The 6,705-nt window shown below is 39.4% G+C and overlaps 1 protein-coding gene across 1 annotated transcript in view; it reads left to right on the top strand.

Annotated features, from left to right (window-relative positions):
• The first annotated feature begins 4,197 nt into the window (after positions 1–4,197).
• Positions 4,198–6,705, top strand: part of ripor3 (RIPOR family member 3) — a 31,553-nt gene continuing 29,045 nt past the window's right edge. The window contains exon 1 of the mRNA XM_061932466.1: positions 4,198–4,401. The gene's annotated coding sequence lies outside the window, so the exon portion shown is untranslated. The remainder of the gene's footprint in view (positions 4,402–6,705) is intronic.

Here is a 6,705-nt window from a genome sequence, read left to right as displayed (position 1 = left end):
AAGGAAAAAATTCGTGAATGGAATTTTTTGTGAAAAAAGTCAGTGATTTTATTTTTTGGCCATATCGCTCTAGCCCAGGGGTTGGCAACTCAAAATGTTAAAAGAGCCATATTGGACCAAAAGTACAAAAAAAATCTGTCTGGATCAGCAAGTCTTACAATGACAGCAACACATGATGTAGGCTAAGTGTTTATATTAGCTATAATAGCCTACAATAAAAATTACTATATGTCGCAGGCTTACGCAAAACTTTGTTGACAGAAATGTTAAAATATAATATGTATTCTACACATTTTTACAAAATTGGAAAACATTAGTAAAATAGAGGGTTTGATCATTCCTGGAAATTACTGGTTTATAATGGCCAAATGTATAGATTAGTGTCTCCAAGTTAAAGGAAACGGCAGGCTGTCTTCTTCTAATGGATTTATTACAATCTTTGCAACGTTTGCTGTCGTCTGGAACAACATGGCACACTAACAACTATCAGAAATGCAGCCAGTATTACATACAGATAATGTGTCATAAGTCATGCAAATATAAATTAAATACACAGTGGACATAAGTAAAGGACATTAAAAGGGCTCAAATATACCTGCAAATGAGGCATAATGATGCAATATGTACATAAAGCTAGCCTAAATAGCATGTTAGCACTGACCAAATATGCCTGATTAGCACTCCAACAAGTCAATAACATCTACAAAGCTCACGTTTGTGCACGCACAGCATAACAAGTTTGGTGGGCAAAATAAGACAAAGAAGGAGGGGCATAAAATATGTCTTTCTCTGGCAGCATTAGAGAAAGTTGCACATGTTAACAAACTATGGTGAGTTCAAGGACCGCCAAAATTAGTAGGACAAAACGTCGCTCGCCAAATACTCTCATCAATGAAGCATGTTTAATTAAAACAGTGGGATTTCTAACAATTAGGAAGGTTTGTGTCATGTTTGTCCTTCTACAGAAACCACATTAAAACAAAAATATACTTCTTTCTTCATCTTTTTAAATCTTCATAAACATTTTTAAATGCTCCAGGGAGCCACTAGGGCGGCGCTAAAGACCCGCATGTGGCTCTAGAGCCGCGAGTTGCCTAATACAGTGTTTTTCAACCTTTTTTGAGCCAAGGCACATTTTTTGCGTTGAAAAAATCCGGAGGCACACCACCAGCAGAAATCATGAAAAAACGAAACTCAGTTGACAGTAAAAAGTCGTTGTCGCAATTGTTGGATATGACTTTTAACCATAACCAACCACGCATCAATGTTGTGTCCCTGCAGTCGTTCACGGCTCCTGCGGCGCGAGCAATGTTGTTTTTGCACTTTTTGGCTTCTTGTTAAGTGACTTTTTTTGGGTGGATTCGGTCTTGCACGTGGAGGGTTTGGGTGTGGGCTTTGGTCGGTGTGGCGCTCCCGTCGGGGGGTGCAATCTGCGGCGGAGGTGCAATAACCGGCACCAGGAGGCGGGATTACGCGAGCCTCACACAGTGCGTCTTCGCAGCAGTTTTATGATTGCTCAGCACAAGAAATACGTTACACACATACAGTTGTTGACAAAGTACACTGTACATTATAAACCTCAGCTAACTAAACTATGGAAATGTATAATATAATTCATATAGCAATACAGTCTCACTGCACAGCAGGCCAGCAGTTAGCCGAGTCCGCAATCCATGGTGAGGCACAACTGAGTGACGTGCCTCAACTGGCTGCTGATCACCGCACCGTCTCTTCTCAGTATTTGAACGGCAAATGTGAAAATTCAGCGATTTTAAATAAAAATAATCTAAAACTGGTTAAGTTAAATGGAAAATAACTTTATAGTATAATCACTGGATACATATATCAATTTAATTTAAAAAAATTAATTTTCCTTTTTTTTTCTTTCCATGATGGCAGGTGAGGCCCCGCCTCACCTGCCTCTAGTGACTGCACATCACTGGTATGTAGTGGTTTATATACAGCAGTGTTTTTCAACCTTTTTTGAGCCAAGGCACATTTTTTGCATTGAAAAAATGCGGAGGCACACCAACAGCAGAAATCATTAAAAAACGAAACTCAGTTGACAGTAAAAAGTCGTTGTCGCAAGTGTTGTATATGAATTCAAACCATAACCAAGCATGCATCAATATAGCTCTTGTCTCAAAGTAGGTCTACTGTCATGACCTGTCACATCTGACTAATTTTGAGTTTTTTGCTGATTTCCTGTGTGCAGTGTTTTAGCTCTTGTCTTGTGCTCCCATTTTGGTGTATTTTTCTCTTTTTTTGGTATTTTCCTGTAGCAGTTTCATGTCTTCCTTTGAGCGATATTTCCCGCACCTACTTTGTTTTAGCAATCAAGAACATATCCGTCGTTTTTTTTATACTTATTTGTGGGGACATTGTTGATTGTCATGTCATGTTCAGATGTACATTGTGGACGCCGTCTTTGCTCCACAGTAAGTCTTTGCTGTCGTCCAGCATTCTGTTTTTGTTTACTTTGTAGCCAGTTCAGTTTTAGTTCCGTTCTGCATAGCCATCCCTAAGCTTCAATGCCTTTTCTTAGGTGCACTCACCTTTTGTTTATTTTTGGTTTAAGCATGAGACACCTTTTTACCTGCACGCTGCCTCCCGCTGTTTCCGACATCTATAAAGCAATTAGCTACCGTCTGCCACCTACTGATATGGAAGCGTATTACACGGTTACTCTGCCGAGCTCTAGACAGCACAGACACTCAACAACAACACATCATTTGCAGACTATAATTACTGGTTTGCAAAAAATATTTTTAACCCAAATAGGTGAAATTAGATAATCTCCCACGGCACACCAGACTAATATACTCTATGTAGTGGTCCAAATAGATGTATGTAGTGGTATATATACTGTATGTAGTGGTTTATATACAGCAGTGTTTTTCAACCTTTTTTGAGCCAAGGCACATTTTTTGCGTTGAAAAAATGCGGAGGCACACCACCAGCAGAAATCATTAAAAAACGAAACTCAGTTGACAGTAAAAAGTCGTTGTCGCAAGTGTTGTATATGAATTCAAACCATAACCAAGCATGCATCACTATAGCTGTTGTCTCAAAGTAGGTGTACTGTCACCACCTGTCACATCACGCCCTGACCTATTTGGAGTTTATTGCTGTTTTCCTGTGTGTAGTGTTTTAGTTCTTGTCTTGTGCTCCTATTTTGATGGCTTTTTCTCTTTTTTTGGTATTTTCCAGTAGCAGTTTCATGTCTTCCTTTGAGCGATATTTCCTGTATCTACTTTGTTTTAGCAGTCAAGAATATTTCAGTTGTTTTTATCCTTCTTTGTGGGGACATTGTTGATTGTCACGTACATTGTGGACGCCGTCTTTGCTCCACAGTAAGTCTTTGCTGTCGTCCAGCATTCTGTTTTTGTTTACTTTGTAGCCAGTTCAGTTTTAGTTTCGTTCTGCATAGCCTTCCCTAAGCTTCAATGCCTTTTCTTAGGGGCACTCACCTTTTGTTTATTTTTGGTTTAAGCATTAGATACCTTTTTACCTGCACACTGCCTCCCGCTGTTTCCGACATCTACAAAGCAATTAGCTACTGGCTGCCACCTACTGATATGGAAGAGTATTACACGGTTACTCTGCCGAGCTCTAGACAGCACAGACACTCAACAACAACACATCATTTGCAGACTATAATTACTGGTTTGCAAAAAATATTTTTAACCCAAATAGGTGAAATTAGATAATCTGCCACGGCACACCAGACTAATATACTCTATGTAGTGGTCCAAATAGATGTATGTAGTGGTATATATACTGTATGTAGTGGTTTATATACAGTATGTAGTCGTGGTGTACATAGATTGGTGAGTATAAATGATGGTCTGTCAATTGTGGGGGTGTTCCAGCAAAGCGGCCGGGGGAAGGGCAGAGTGGAAGGAAAGAGGAGGAGGAAGTGAAGCGGAATAAAGTGTGAGTCACAGGGAGGAAATGGACTTGAATTGTTGTGTGGAATGCAAAGAAATAAACTGCGAGGAAAAGTCAGAAAAGTCTCACAGAAGTGTTGAACATTGTTTCCCTAACGCTTTAAAGAGGACAGGAAGAAGAGAAGCAAAGTTGAAACAAAAAAAAGATGGAAAGAAGTTGACAGAAGAGGAGGAAAGATTCCAAAAAGTAGGAGTGGTCGATATGGGAGAGGAGGAAGAGGAAGAGTGGGAGGGATGAGGTGGAACAGAAAGTGGTGAGGAAGTACAGCTGAGAGTGGACAAAAGTGAAGCGTCTTTAGCTGCTGCTATCAGCACATAGCAGACATACACACGCTATGATTACAACATACTGGCCCAGGAGCTCCTCAGCAGTCCAAGATGAGACTTCTGAGCTGAGGAAGTGTTGGATGTGGGACTAATTTCTTCTTTTTCTTCTTCTCCATGCACACAGGTAAGGAGTATGTCGTTTGTTGTTGTTGTTGTTGTTGTTGTTGTTGTTGTTGTTGTGTCCTTGTCAGCGCTGTTGTCACAACAGAGAACTGCCAAACAAAAAGACTATTGGAAGCAGCTGTTGAACTGCATGCTTTTCCACACATGATTCACTCTGTTGATGCTTGCTGGAATGTTTGAGGGCTATCTGTGACAGCAACTTATTTACTAACATAATGTTACTATAGACCAGTGGTCCTCAACCTTTTTTCAGTGATGTACCCCCCTGTGAACATTGTTTTAATTCAAGTACCTCCTAATCAGAGCAAAGCATTTTTGGTTGAAAAAAAGAGATAAAGAAGTAAAATACAGCAATATGTCATCAGTTTCTGATTTATTAAATTGCATAACAGGGCAAAATATTGCTCATTTGTAGTGGTCTTTCTTGAACTATTTGGAAAAAAAGATATACAAATAACTAAAAACTTGTTGAAAAATAAACAAGTGATTCAATTATAAATAAAGATTTCTACACCTAGAAGTAATCATCAACTTAAAGTGCCCTCTTTGGGGATTGTAACAGAGATCCATCTGTGTTCATGAACTTAATTCTAAACATTTCTTCACAAAAAAAGAAATCTTTAACATCAATATTTATGGAACATGTCCATAAAAAATCTAGCTGTCAACACTGAATATTGCATTGTTGCATTTCTTTTCACAGTTCTTTTTGACAGACATTTTAGTGAGAAACCTGAGCTTGTGCTTCACTGAGTTTATGAACTTACATTCATATTTTGTTGAAGTATTATTCAATAAATATATTTATAAAGGATGTTTGAATTGTTGCTATTTTTAGAATATTTAAAAAAAATCTCACGTACCCCTTGGCATACCTTCAAGTACCCCCAGGGGTACGCGTAACCCATTTGAGAACCACTGCTATAGACTATTGTCCAAGCTAGCATGATTCTTGTTGCTGCTGTGACATTGTTTTATGCTCTGGTGGTCCAGCCAGGTGACAATCCAGCCTGTCCCATCCAATCAGCACAGCTTGACTTGATGTACTTTGTACAATAGTGCTATTTCTATTGGTATTTGTATTGCTCCATTGGTAGTGTAATAATGTTCATTGTCATTTCTCTATTATTATTTATTTCACTAACTGCTTCTTTGCTATCACTTTTACTATCATATTTGTACATATCGTATTTGCTGATGTTGTTCTATTGTTGTTGTTGTTGTGTTTGCTGTTGTTGTTTTTGTCTCTCTGTCTTATCCCCCTCTTGTCTCCACAATTTCCCCCTCTGTCTTCCTTTGTTTCTCTTTCCATCCCCTCCTGCCCGGCTGCACTAAATGATAATATAAATACATTTAATGATGTCCAATACAAATAAGGCAACAAGAGAAGTATCCCACACTTCTGTTTTGTAAAGTAAATTTGTATAGCCGATATGGGCATCTACATCAACTATATGATTTGCCTGAGAAGCTGGACAGGACAAAAAATAAATAAAAATAAAAATGATGTACTTTGTTGGCTACCAAAATGTCAGATCCTGACCCTGAGTTGGGGTACCAAGAACAGTGGTAGGGTCTCTATAGGGGCAGAGCTAGACAGTCCAAATGAAGGGGTGATCATGAAGATTTCAGAATAAACTGACTGACTTGTTGCTCCCGTAAACGCTGTGACGCAAAAAGAGCCTGGGCTGGACTTCCTTTCTCATTTCCGAAGCACTTTTGTTGTCCGGCTCTGTCCACCTTCAGTAACAATGTTCTATTGTCACGTGACCACGTTTGACCGCCTAAATTGTGTTTTCAACACCACTGCTGTGTGTGTCATTAGAATGAAGTACCTTGTGTACCTCCACTCAGACTAGTCATAATAACGGCCAATAAAAGAGTGTAATGGAGGAAGTACACTTTGGGAATATAGTTTGTGAGAGAAGCAATGTTAGTGCGAGATTTAGTGTTCTGTCGATGTTAACCCAGCATGAAGCTAAGCGACCCCAGTCTGCCTCTTTGACAACCCCCCCGTGCCGCCTATCCCCATTAAAACAACTTTTAATGAACTTCTTTGTGTGTGTGTGTGTGTGTGTGTGTGTGTGTGTGTGTGTGTGTGTGTGTGTGTGTGTGTGTGTGTGCTGAACAATGCTCATATTCATTTCATCCCTACTTTGGCTCTAAATTCTGCTTGTCAATAATGTCTCTGGTATTTACGGACATATAAAAATGACCTGTGAACCTACTGTGTGCTTGTGCATGCGTGCGTGTGCACGTGTGTGTATGTCTGTGGTTGAATGAAACACACTATTGTTCAGTGTCA

This window comes from Nerophis lumbriciformis, linkage group LG38, assembly GCF_033978685.3.
Source record: "Nerophis lumbriciformis linkage group LG38, RoL_Nlum_v2.1, whole genome shotgun sequence".
NCBI lineage: Eukaryota > Metazoa > Chordata > Actinopteri > Syngnathiformes > Syngnathidae > Nerophis > Nerophis lumbriciformis.
This window is presented reverse-complemented; position numbering and strand designations above follow the sequence as displayed.